This window comes from Filicampus tigris, chromosome 10 (genome assembly GCF_054856515.1).
Source record: "Filicampus tigris isolate MCC_2025a chromosome 10, RoL_Ftig_1.0, whole genome shotgun sequence".
In the NCBI taxonomy this organism is placed as follows: Eukaryota; Metazoa; Chordata; class Actinopteri; order Syngnathiformes; family Syngnathidae; genus Filicampus; species Filicampus tigris.
In genome coordinates, this window is record NC_141226.1 from 17,492,231 (window position 1) to 17,505,090 (window position 12,860).

Sequence of the window (12,860 nt, forward strand, 5' to 3'; positions counted from 1 at the left end):
CCCCCCCCCCCCCAAAAAAAAATCACAAAGCTTGACCTGTTTTGAATGCACAGCAGACCCTGGAGGCCTTGTAAGAAATACGTGTTCACTGACAGCCTTCTGGATGTGCGAGCCTGCCGAGAGGAGTGAAGAGCTTTGGCCCTCATGTGCTTCCCTCAGGCTGATAAAGTGCCCTGATAAGCGGCGCGATGCTGGTGAAAAGTGGGCCTGCCATATATGAAAGAGTGGCTTGTCTCCAGCAAAGTGTAGAAGAGGAGGCCCGGAGAAGTACAGCAAACCTGCTGGAAGGAAGGGGGGAGGCCCAGAAGAAAGGATGAATGATGAATTGGGTTTGCGTGCATGCATATGTGTGTGTGTGTGTGTGTGTGTATACCACCAGCTGTGGGTGGAGGTGGGGGGCGGGCATGTAGAAAAGGGGGAGCCCTGCCATGTGTTTATGTTGACTAATGAGCTAATTACCCAAACCCTAATCTAGCTCAACTTGTGTCATTTCACAGGAATGCTGCAGCAGTCAAACGCTTGCAGATTATGCCTCATTTCCTGACAGTTAAAGCAGTACAGCACTAATTCCTACGCACACACACGCACACACACACACACACACAGCCGTTAAACAACAAGTGGCCCTCCATTTGCCTTCATATGCATTTATGGTCGCCATGACAACAGGGTTAAAAGTTACCTCCATATACCACAAACAGATTTTATTTTAGGGCCGCAACTAAGGACTATATTAATAGTCAATTAATGGACGAATCGGATTAAATAGAGTTTTACATTTTCATCCCTATATTCAACTATAGGACTATTTCAAATTGCCAGTGAAAAAAATCGCAAACATAAATCAAGGAAGATTCTGAAAGATTCACAAAAAAGGCACAAATAGTGTTAATGTTTTCCAAGGTAAAAGGAGATGTTTGCAAATATTTTATTTTGATTCAACACAACGATCATCCTTCTATCATTGAGGACTGCAGAAATCTGAGAATGTTGACTGTTGAGACTGAAATTCCAAAGACTTGGACAATGTTAAATCAAACAAAGTCTCTAAATGACTAATTAATTACCAAAATAATAATTGCCTTTTTTTTTTGGTAGCCCATGGTAACCCATGATGACATTTCTACAATTCAAATAATTCTAATAATAGAATGATAAGTACATATTTAACGGCTGTATCTATAATAACAAATTGAGCTGGAGCAGTGGCTGAAATTATGTTGAGGTTTTGCTTTAGGTGTATAAGTGTGTTGGATAAGACAAGAATTCAAATCCTCAAAAGCACAACCAAGGTTCGATGTTTTTGGGACAAATTTAGAGAGAGCAGACTCAGATGGTTTGGACACGTCCAGAGGAGAGAGAGTGAGTATATTGGTAGAAGGATGATGAGGATGCAGCTGCCAGGCCAGCGAGCTAGACTCCAGGAAGAGCAAAGAGAAGCTTGATAGATGTAGTGAGGGAAGACACGAAGGCAGTTAGTGTTCGAGAAGTGGATACAAAAGATAGGCTCGGATGGAAAAGGATGACGGAATGTGACGACCCCGAACAAGACAACAGTGAAATAATAACTTCAACGCTTCCACCATATGGCCACTAATGTAAACAAAACAAAACAAACTACTGTGAGCTGTCCATTTTTGTCATTTCTCTTTTTCAAAACATCCAGTAATAGAAAAACAAAAACTTTTTTTTTAAAAAAATCTATTCAATTGCATTTTACACAAAACTCTCGTAGAGCTTGTTCAACATTCAAGAATATTAGCTTTCCTCAACTCAACCAAATTGCTACTACAGTGGCTGAAACAATCAATAAGTCACTTAAGCACTCTACAAATGACACATTTTTTTAGATGTTAGTAAAACATTTGATACGAAACAGAGCAAAATTTGAAGGACTCTAAAGGATGATGTCCATCTAAGTTTGAGTTGGAGAGCATGGGAGGTCTCCTCACAGAGGTGTAAGTGGGGATTTACTCCCCCACCACCACCCCTCTCCATGGTCATCTGCTCCCCCCCACAACAACCCCCCCCCCTCCCCCGCTCCCCTGGGGTACACGCTGCGCTACTCCCCCTCAACAAGCTCCCATCCATCACTGCTAAGATTTCACTTTAATAGGTGGTCCTCTTCCTCCGTTCACACATCTTTATGGGAAAATGTTGCTCAGCACAACGAGGAGGCAAATGGCGAGAGGTTGACCTCTTTTTTTCCACAGAATTCTATCTGCCCCTTTCACACTACCGCCATTAATTCAGAGATTGCAGAAAAAAATACTCCCCGGAGCATGTCTTCGCATAACCGGTACAACTTTGCGCATTCAGGTAATTGGAAGTTCAGCAATGTCAGTGTCTATAAGTGACAATTGCTTTCAGTGCAAATGGGCGTGGTTAGTGAGTTTGGGGTATTTTGGTGTACATATCTACTGATAATTGGACTGAATTTGAGTTTTTTTCCCCCCTTTCTGATCATCATCAAGGCCTCAAAATGTATGTCTCTTAAAGATTATCCTGGTGTGTTCAGTGATTTTTTTTTTTCCTCATCTGCTTGAAAAACAGTTGGGCCAATAGTTGTAAATGTACAGCATTCCCACACTTTTCGCGGATCTTACATTCCATGATCCATGAGGTAGATGAATTTTTACAAAGTAGTGGTTGTTGTAGGTGAGTTTACCACCCATTTAAACACTTAAGTTGTTACACTTAATAAATGTAACTTTTAAAATGCAAAATGGAGATTGAATACCAAGATGCTGATTATACAGAAATTAATGGGAGCAGAGTGCGCTCTGCCTCCATCAGCGCACGAGGATGACGAAATGTCCGCTTAATAACTATATTAAAGTTTTTTTTTTTTTTTTTTTATCTTAAAATGGCTTACCTTAACCTGAAGTTGTCACATTTTTGCCAAGGATACAATCCTGATGGATTAATGCGCCTTGTAAATCCTTGCTGTGTAAACCGAAACCAAGTGGCCATGACTATCATTCTTCTTCTTCTTCCGCTTCCATGTCTTCTTTGTCTTCTTCTTCGTCATCTTAAGAAGAATCCACTTACATCGGAAGTAGGGAATTAGAAGAAAGGTAGTCCTGGCAACTTGGTTTCAGTTTTCACGAGCTGTAATGTTCATGGTCTCGATGTTTGTAAAACAAATTTCACACACCAGAACGACCAGCAAAAACATACGTCAAGTTTGGGGTCTCTGTTTTTTTTAAATCGGTTAATATATTACGTGTGTTGCCCGCTTTACAGACAGGACAGCAAGCCATGAAAAAGCGTAACTCTTATATGACCACCGTGAAAGTGGCTGTGGATGCAGAATATAGTTTGGCTGCTGCGAGTAAGCCGGCAGGCCGAGCCTCGCGGTAGCCTTCCCTTCCAACAGAAGGCAGGTTGGTTGATGTTTTAAATGGTCTGTGTTTGTTTTCCTTCTGGTCCCGTGTGTGCATGTGAACCCGGTATAAAGGCCCGCGTCCTTTTGAAGGGGGATAGCACCAGGAAAGTGAGGAGGTGGGGTGGGGGGGAGGGAGGGAAGGAAACCTCGCTTTGGTGTTTTATATATCAACGGAATGACTTCCCTCAAATAAAGATGTGCTCAGTCTGGAACAAGCCGCTGGCTTCCTGTCCAGAGGAGCCTCCATGTTGGAACAATGCGGCCCTTCGGGAGTGCGGCGATGTCACGACTCGGAGATCTTTTGTTTGAGCGCAGGTTCGAGATGAATCATCTGACATCTGAATGAACCTGCGGTGCAATTTGAATCGAATACGGTAAATGCCGAGACAATGCAACGACATCTTTGGACCGTCTGCTGCCACCGGGTCAAGATTAAAGTACTTGCTCTCAAGTGGCTTCCTTTTCACTTTCTACAAAATCGGTAGCCTCGCGCAATAGAGATGACAATAGAGACACTCCCGCAATGAAATGATTGAGCGGAGTTCATCTCGCAGCTAACAAATCTGCCAACAGCTTGTCCACAGCCAGGACAAAGGCCTCTCTTGATTCGCTCCCTCCGCCATGCTGACTTTCTCACTCACGCTGCCCCCTCATCAAATTACAGCCCCGCTCCCTCCTGTCGTGTTGGCAAACAAAGGTCTTAAAGCACACTCGCGGTGTAATTGCCTCTAATCTCAGACATAATGTGCTCTTTCATGTCGACTGCTCGCGGAGAAAAGGGAGCTGTTGTTCTAGCCGCCTTCCCACTTTCACCTCCCCGGAGCACCATTTGTCCCGCTTTGATTTCTATTGTGGCCGAGCAGGAGTCGATTGCGGCACAGTTAATAAAGCCTCGTTTCCACAGGGCGCTTCAGTGTATCTTGCCCGGGTGCAGTTTGGAATGGCAAAACCGGTTTTGGCTTGAATTAGGTGGGATGGCAATAGGGTCAATGGTGGAACCCACCAGTTGATTGAGCATAAAATGTCAAAAGTTCTGCAGATTGCCGCATACAGACACTAGATGTGTCCAGGATGGACGCATCGATATATATGAAAGACTCGTCTTTTATTGGATATACTGTATAAATCTAAAGCATTTATAAGTACATTCAAAAGTAAGTAAAATGACAACAAAAAAGTAATCACATCATACCATATCCATATCGAATCGTAATCCCACTGAGTCGAACCGAATCGAATTGTTCCACTTTTACCATTGGACCGTCGTTGAATACATATATTTAAAATTTGACCCATAAAAGCTTGCACAATACGGCTCACCTGTTTTCTAAAACTGAGCTACGATTGGTCGTTATCTGAGCCCTGAGCGTGTGTGATATAATTTTCATTCGACTGGAGTGACAAAATGGCCGCCCCCTGAGATGTTGACTTCCGCTTTAAAAGAACTGTAAAATGCACAAGGAGCCGGGGAAGGCACGCCAAAGTTGAAGTTGTATGCTCCCTCCTATGAGCACCAGTTAAGGCTTCTTTATACTCCCGCGTCCTTGCGGGCAGCATCACGTGACCGACGCGTAGTGCTATGCATGTTGGCGACAAGTCTGCAGCACATGCCACGAACACGTCGGAAATTGTTGCTGCGTATTCAACGCAGCGCGCATTCACTCTCATGATTGGTCTGTTATGTCACATGTTGCGTTGACATACACTTTTGCCCGGCTCAGTAATTTAAGGGGAATTTATTTGTCACCGCAGAAAAGGGCATACAGCACTAGTTTGTTGCTGCTGCGATTCAAACTAGTTTAAACTAGGTGTTATGTTAGCCTACACACCCACGCACCACCTTCGCTTCCACCTTCCGGATAATTTTCGCCATACAATTAAATGCATCGTCTAGTCATCTAGGTGCCTTTGTTGGAGCAGGCATGATATCCATTGTTGTCGCTGTCGTTTTGATCGTTGCCCAGCACTAAAAGCGCAGACCGGAATTGGCCATAAGAGGCAGAGGAATTTCCGGCCCTACGGTGTCCTCGTCAGTATCGGCCGTAGCGACGCCCCCTAAATTGGAGTGAAACTGCAACATATTTTCAAAAGAAACGCGTGCGGGTTGCGCGTGAGTATAAAGTTAAACTGCACACGGCGTTGCCGCGGTGATGCGCTCACGGACGTCGCCCGCGGGAGTATAAAGAAGCCTTTCGACGGGTGAACAGCAGCATTTTGGACCAACTGGAGATGCTTGAAGGAGGATTCACCAACGTAAATTATGTAGCCTGCAAGTAAACCACAATGCTTTTTGGAAAGAAGGTTGAAGTAGTTGGTGACAATTGCATACCAAAGTGAACTGTCCTGCTTTACATTTGCCGAGACTCACTCATTAAAGTCAAAACCCTGCCTACCCACGGTGATACTCCTCGCATGAACATATATGCGCCGCGATGAAAATAAACACGGTTTGAAGCGGGGCAAACGTCTTCTGGTGGCGCAGTAGACTTCGGCGAGCTCCTCCACCTTTGGCCTGAATTCTCTCTGCGGCTAGCATCAGGCAGTCTGCAGCTGGAAGTGTTTTCTGCGGTTTGGCCAGGTGTCTCTCGCCTCTCTGCCCTGCCCGCACACAGCCAGGACTACGTACACGGGACTAGCCCTCAGAGTGGGGCCCGTGTGGGAGTCTGCAGGCCGGAGGGGGAGCCGGGAGGGCTTTGGAAACGTTCCGTCGACCCACCTGACTGGTGGTCAGCTGTAACTGATAGGACACGAGCGCGGCGCCAGGGGGGGGGGGAAATGAAGACGCGTGTGAGCATGTGTGGAAAGACGGGCAAACAGGAGAGAGTAGATGATGGAAATTTGGAAATGCAGGCAGCCGGTTTGGTTCAAAACATGGAACAAATTCTTTCATACGCTATGGGTAGCAAGCAGTGCGTCTGATTATGTGTCATGGAGACTCAGTGGGGAGCATGAGATGAGATGCAGTGTGTGTCTTTGAGCGCTCAGCTGCAAGTAAATCTCAGTTAGGGATGGACTAGCCGTCGAACAAATGCCCGGTGGGTCCCTCTTTGGGGGATTTTTCAGTGCAATTCATTTACTATACTATACTATACTATACTATATATATATATATATTGTATATGTATTTTACTGTATTTACAGTACAGTCAGCAAACTGAAGCAGTCAACATCATTGTAATGGCAGAACTATAAAGATCAGTGTGGGTAGTCGAAGGTAGTTCTGACTCGTCCGTAGCAGCACATCTCCTTATTTCATTTATTTATTTATTTAGCATGTTATTCATTTATTGTATTTTATTGTAGAGTGTTTGGTCCGGCGGGGCAATGCCCCACCGCATCCAGCAGATGGAGCTGTGATGTAAAAAGCTTGTGTAGCAGTTGGCATACTGCCACCTACAGGCCTGGATTGTGACTGTATCATTCATTTTTTTTTCAAAATTATTGAATAAAAAAAAGACAAATTGACAATTGTAGTTCTGATAAAGCTCATTGTGTGTTTATTCAGAAACATTACATACAAATCTATCTACCAAATATTTCATTCCCCTCCCGCTTTTTTTCGAAACAATTACAATGGTCCATGGTGACATTCTCCTTGATTCCTTGGAATAAACGAAAACAAATTGGGCATATGCAGGAGGTGGGTATCGTATGCTCCAAATTACGCGACCTTGGCGCAGGTCTGCCTTGTCCTGAGTGCCATCCCAGTTTAAACTGTGAAGGTGGAATATAAGCAGTATATTTTTGGATAATGTGGCTGAAGCTGGCTGGAGCCCATCACGCCTTACGTGCCAGGATGACACACACACACACTGCTGTTACATAAGACAGCTGAGCCCATCCAGACTTTGGAGCGCAGTCCTTACGTGGACAAAATGGGCGTGTTGGCCGCATAACACACTCCTCCATGTCCGAGGTGAGAGGTCAGATGCACATGGCTTACCATTTTTACATAGAGAAAGAGCAAAAATATACAAGGGGAACATCTGTCCCCTTTTCAAAAGCATCCACTTCCGACCGGAATGCTCAGAATCCACTCGGCGAGCGTCTGGATGCTCGACTGGCAGCCAGGGAGCTGGCACGCTAGTCAAAACACACTCCGCCAGGGGGGAGTCAAGAAGCTCATCCAAGTCCAATCTCCCATATCAGCGCAGTGCACGCTGGAGGAAGACACCCCCACACAAACGCAGCCCCACGCCCCTTGGGAATGATAGGCCTTTCCCTCCACCCCTCTGTTACACAGAGTTTAGTTTCTACTCCAATGGTGGGAAACGTACGGCCTGCGGGCCAAATACGACCTGCTTCATTGTTTTCATCGCTCCTGTGATATTTTGTGCATTTATTTAGCTCCCCCCCGCCCGCCCCCAAAATCACAATACAATTTAAAGACAAATATTTAAAAATATGTATTTTTCAAAAATCCACAGCTGCCAAACTGCATGTATGTGTGGGTCCACTATATTAGTAAAATATAGTAAAATAAACAATTTTACCTATCCTGTGAAAAACACTCATATCCATTTTTACCGTTTTTATGTTAATGGGGTTTTCGCGGTACAGACATTCCATTAATGTGAAACTTTTTAAAAGGGACAATATTGGTCGAGTTTTTCCACAGTGACGATATGCTTAATTTTTTTCTCGTCAAATAATTTGGTATTTGATCAATTATAAATAATACGGTTTTAAAATGAGAACTTAATTTCATTCAGTATTTTTATACAATGGTTTCTGACTCAGGATGAGACCTTAGTGTTTTTATGGTGTTTCCTATTTTTATTTTATTCATTTGTTGTTTTAACTGTCTTTGTTTTTGTTTGTCTGATTTTTACTCAATGTACAGCACTTTGAAGCCTGCATGGTGCAAAACACTCACTCAAGTCACAATATCGTCTAGCTAGAACCAGCTAATTCCACACTGCAGAAGTTAACCCCCTTTGGAAATGATGGGGAACTCCCTCCACCCAAACATGTTGCAAAGTGCTCAGCTTCTTTTGGCCACATAACAAAAGCACCGATATTATGGAAAAAAAATAATGATAACTTTGATCCGGGTGGTGCACTTCAAGGAACGCAAGGATGTTAGTAGCTGTAAAAAAAAAAAAAATGGAGCTTGTTTCTGATTTGACCAGCTTCCATTCGTCTTCATTCTACTTTGTCAAGAGGAAAAAATAAGGTGTGACAGTCACCAATGCTTGATGGGCTTGAGAGGTCAGTCGTTGTGGGCAGGTTTTTCCACACCAAACTCGCCTTCTCCAAACTGCTCCCACAAAGGCTGAAATTGTCCCAAATGTCCTGATAGGATGAAGAATTAAGATTCAGGGGAAATAAGGGACCATGACCAAGTCCTGCCTGATTGATGAATTAATCAAGAAGTGTGTCTGCATACTTTTGTCCATGCAGTACATGGAAAGTCCTCTCATTACAGAGGCCACACTTTGCATGTGCTCTCAACGCATTTCCATTTACTCCACGACATTTATTTTCATTGGCAATAAAATGTACATTTGTATTTATTTTGCTGAACGTGGGTTAAAATTAGTAATTTGAAAAAAAAAAAAAGTGTGTCAGTGTTTGTGTGTGTGCAGACATAGACGCTGTTTAGTCTGTCTGCATCCGAAATGCTTCATTACACACTCATAAATTCGACTGCCTGACATTCCCAGGCACACTTTTGCTTTCTTCTAATTCGGTCTGACATGCATGGTGGAAACGAACACACACGCACGCGCATGCCCACGCACACGTGCGTGCAGTAACTCCCCCAAATGTTTTTTGTAAGTTTATTATTATTATTATTATTATTATTCGTAATTAACTATGTGTATATGTAATTGAACATGAACATCTGCACGTTTTCAGTAGTTGGACAATTTCTATTTTCCTTTCTGTTTTTGTTAATACAGCGATCGTAGTTGTATTTAGTCAGCCGTGCATTAAAGGATGAAGACTAAGACAAAGTCATGCTCTCTGCACGTGATCTTTTCTTTGTAAAATTTTAATTCGTGGTCTCTTCAGTGAATACAATGAAGAGGAAAATCAGATGAAATGTCCTGTTTTGTAGTCTGATAGTGCCAGTGTAATACATACAGTGCATTAATGACATCGTGTTTTAACGCACTTTTTTTTTTTTTTTTTTTTTGCAGTTTAACACAACATTTGGGTTATGAATTAATTGCTTCCATTTGTGTTTGTGTGTGTATGACCACATTGGTAAACGTACTGACATTTCACTAATTTCACTAATGACATTTCACATCATCACGTCATTTTTCTCCTGAAACAGTAATATTAGTGTTTAATAATAATAATAATAATAATAATAATAACAATAGTAATTATTATTATTATTATTATTACTATCGCAAGTTCAACACGCTTTGACTTTTACACGCACAAACTGTATAAACGTGCATAGCGAATAAATAACGACAAAAATTTACCACGAGATAGTCCATATGAAATTATCTATCTATCTATCTATCTATCTATCTATCTATCTATCTATCTATCTATCTATCTATCTATCTATCTATCTATCTATCTATCTATCTATCTATCTATCTATCTATCTATCTATCTACATACAGTTAAAACAATTAAAACCTATATTTGGGGAATCACCACATAATTTGGTTGTTTATGTATGAGTATTTTTTCGGGAAGAAATTACAGTATAAATTTAATAGAGCAAATGATGAATAAATCACATTTCGAACGGTGGAAATGCCTAACAGACAATTTTGGAAGAGACTAAAGAATACATGTGCAAAATGTTCTTCCTAATTTTTTGTTTTTTTCTTTTTTCAAACGATCATGGCTTATTTATTTTCAGCAGTGAACAAATGAAAGGCCCATAAGAGATCAGTTGAATGGATGGGGGTGGGTGATGTGAAAAGCAGCCTGAAAATTGGAAGATTTTAAGCAATTATTATAGAATAAATTAATGATAAATTTTCGTTGTAGTGCACTTTATATTTAAATTAAATTACAAAGAGAGAAAGAAAAACGGAATATTTAGTATGCAACGTATTGTCATAAAAAAATCCGTTCTAAACATTTTTTTAAAAACTACTAGTAAAAAATTAACGAAAATAACAAACGACTCAAATCATTTGTTTGCATTTTCATGTAAGACCGCATATAATTCCCCCTATTTTCTTCTACAAAAAAAATACGTGTTTCCCACATTGGGATGTGGAGCGCAATGCCCCTCGTGAAGGACAGCGACTAACTGGGTGGAATCAATGCGCTGAAACGTGACACCCAGCCGGCGCATGTGATGGAATGTCTATTGCTTTTGTGCCCACCGCTGCACTTTGATGCCAGGCCAAAGCATCCATGTCCCAAAGCCCTGACAACATGTCCAGACCCGCACTGCATTTCTCTGACTATAACATTTATGTGAAATAATCTTTATATTCTTTATCTTTTATTTGTTTAACGCTTGTTTCATCAAATAACTTTCTTGCGATGCCGTAGGTGGGGGTCCCAATTTTCTTGTATGACTGAATGCATGTCACAGGCTATTTGCATGACTTTTCATTCCGCTCACGTGACTTGATTTGTCATTTTTCCATAATGTGTCTCCTGAGGGCCCGTGCGGGCGCTGCGTGTCCACCGTGTGCAACCCAGCAAATATTTAGAGTCACTGCTTGTAACTGTGTTATCTCGAACTCCACCAGCTGTCAATCTGCGGCCTGCAGCTAATTAAAAAAGAGTGGGGAGGGGGCTTACCCCCTGCCCCGCGTTTTTATTTGTTTACTTGCAAAGAACCTGTGCGTGTGAAATGTGTGTCTGTGTGCGTTCTCACCTTTCCTTAAATCACTCCCATGGTGGCAAAAACGGAAGAAAAAGGCTCCAGTTGTTTGACTGACATGTATTTTGGATTATGCCATCACTCATGTTTTAAATATATTTGCTATTCAAAATCTTGGTGACTAAAAAAAAAAAAAAAAGAACATAGCATATTACTTGAGCCCTTCCTCCTAATCAAAAATCCTGCTGTGTTCTTTCAGACTCCCTTGCTTTCTGTAAGAATTGAATGCGAACGGAGCAAACCATTTTTAACTGTGTACAGTAAAACCCACGCGTGTGTGTGTGTGCGTGTTGTTATTGTTGTTAGCTGGCCTGGCTACATGGCTCTCTGCTGCCACCTGTCTCTCGCTGGTGGAATGGACCTGCAGAATGTGCTGCGTAATGCTCAGGAGGCTCCTCACTTGTCAATTGCTAAAGAGTGTCCAAGCACCATATGTAATTCTGCACACTTTTAAAAATTATTATTCTGATTCTTCCATTCACTTGTTGGAGGGTGCGCCAAAAATTCCACATTCCTAAAACGATTCAAATGACTATGTCAAAATGTTGAGCTTATTCAACAAGGCTAGACTTTTTTCGCACATTCCACATTTCCACATACTTCCACTTCCACATTTTCCACAAGATTTTTTTTACCTCGACTTCAAAATTTCTCAACTGATTCAAATCAGTTTGACTTCAAAATGGGAAACGTTTCAATAAAAGTCACATGTGGATTTTCATGAGACTAAAAATAATAATGGAAGTTCGCAATTTCGTAATCACTTCAAACTGCTCTAACTTTAAAAAATACAAGTTTTCCATCAGACAATTTCCAAATATGGAATACGGTATATGGAGAAATTGAAAAAATCACATTCACCATCTTTCTAACAATTCAAACCACACTGCAAAAAAAATGTTGGGTGAACTCACAATCTCAAGACAAAAAACTTCAATAACAAGTTGGGCAATTCAACTAAATGTTTCAAAGGGGAAGTCAATCCTACAATTTTCTTTTCAAGAATATGTTCTATGCAGGCCCACTAGTCGAAACACGGCATTCTGACTAATACTATGTTTGTGGAATATATATATATATAAGCAGCAAAATTCATCTTGTCTTAGCTATCTCAGGGGGCGGCCATTTTTCCACTTTCTGTCTAGTGAAATTGACATCACAGTTGCTCAGGGCTCAGATAACGACCAATCATGGCTCCGCTTCAGAAAACAGGTGAGCTGTGATTGGTCGTTATCTGAGCCCTGAGCAACTGTGATGTCATTTTAAGTTGACAAAAGTGACAAAATGGCCGTCCCCTCTGAAAATGGGTGGATTTTGGTGCTTAACTCAAATTTCACAAACACAATATTAATCAGAATTCCCCGTTTAGACTAGTGAAGGCACACGGAACATATTATTTCAAAGAATTTTGGGGGATAGACTTCCCCTTTAAGTTTTGCTGAACAGTAAAAACAAATTATCCCAAAAAATCCTACTTTGCTCGACAAGGAGGATTCCACATTTTTCATTTCAATTTCAATTTCAATTTCTAAATGTAATGTAACATGGACACATTCACTTCAAACTCACCATTGTTCAACCAATTCAAAGAATTCCCCAATTTTTAAATAGTGTATTCATCTTTCCAAAACATTTCAGCGTCAGCTCCCCAGC

General features: G+C 41.6%; 1 protein-coding gene across 3 annotated transcripts in view; it reads left to right on the plus strand.

Moving 5' to 3' along the window:
• Positions 1–12,860, plus strand: part of LOC147141096 (uncharacterized) — a 125,077-nt gene that overhangs the window by 66,664 nt on the left and 45,553 nt on the right. The gene's annotated exons all lie outside the window — the stretch shown is intronic.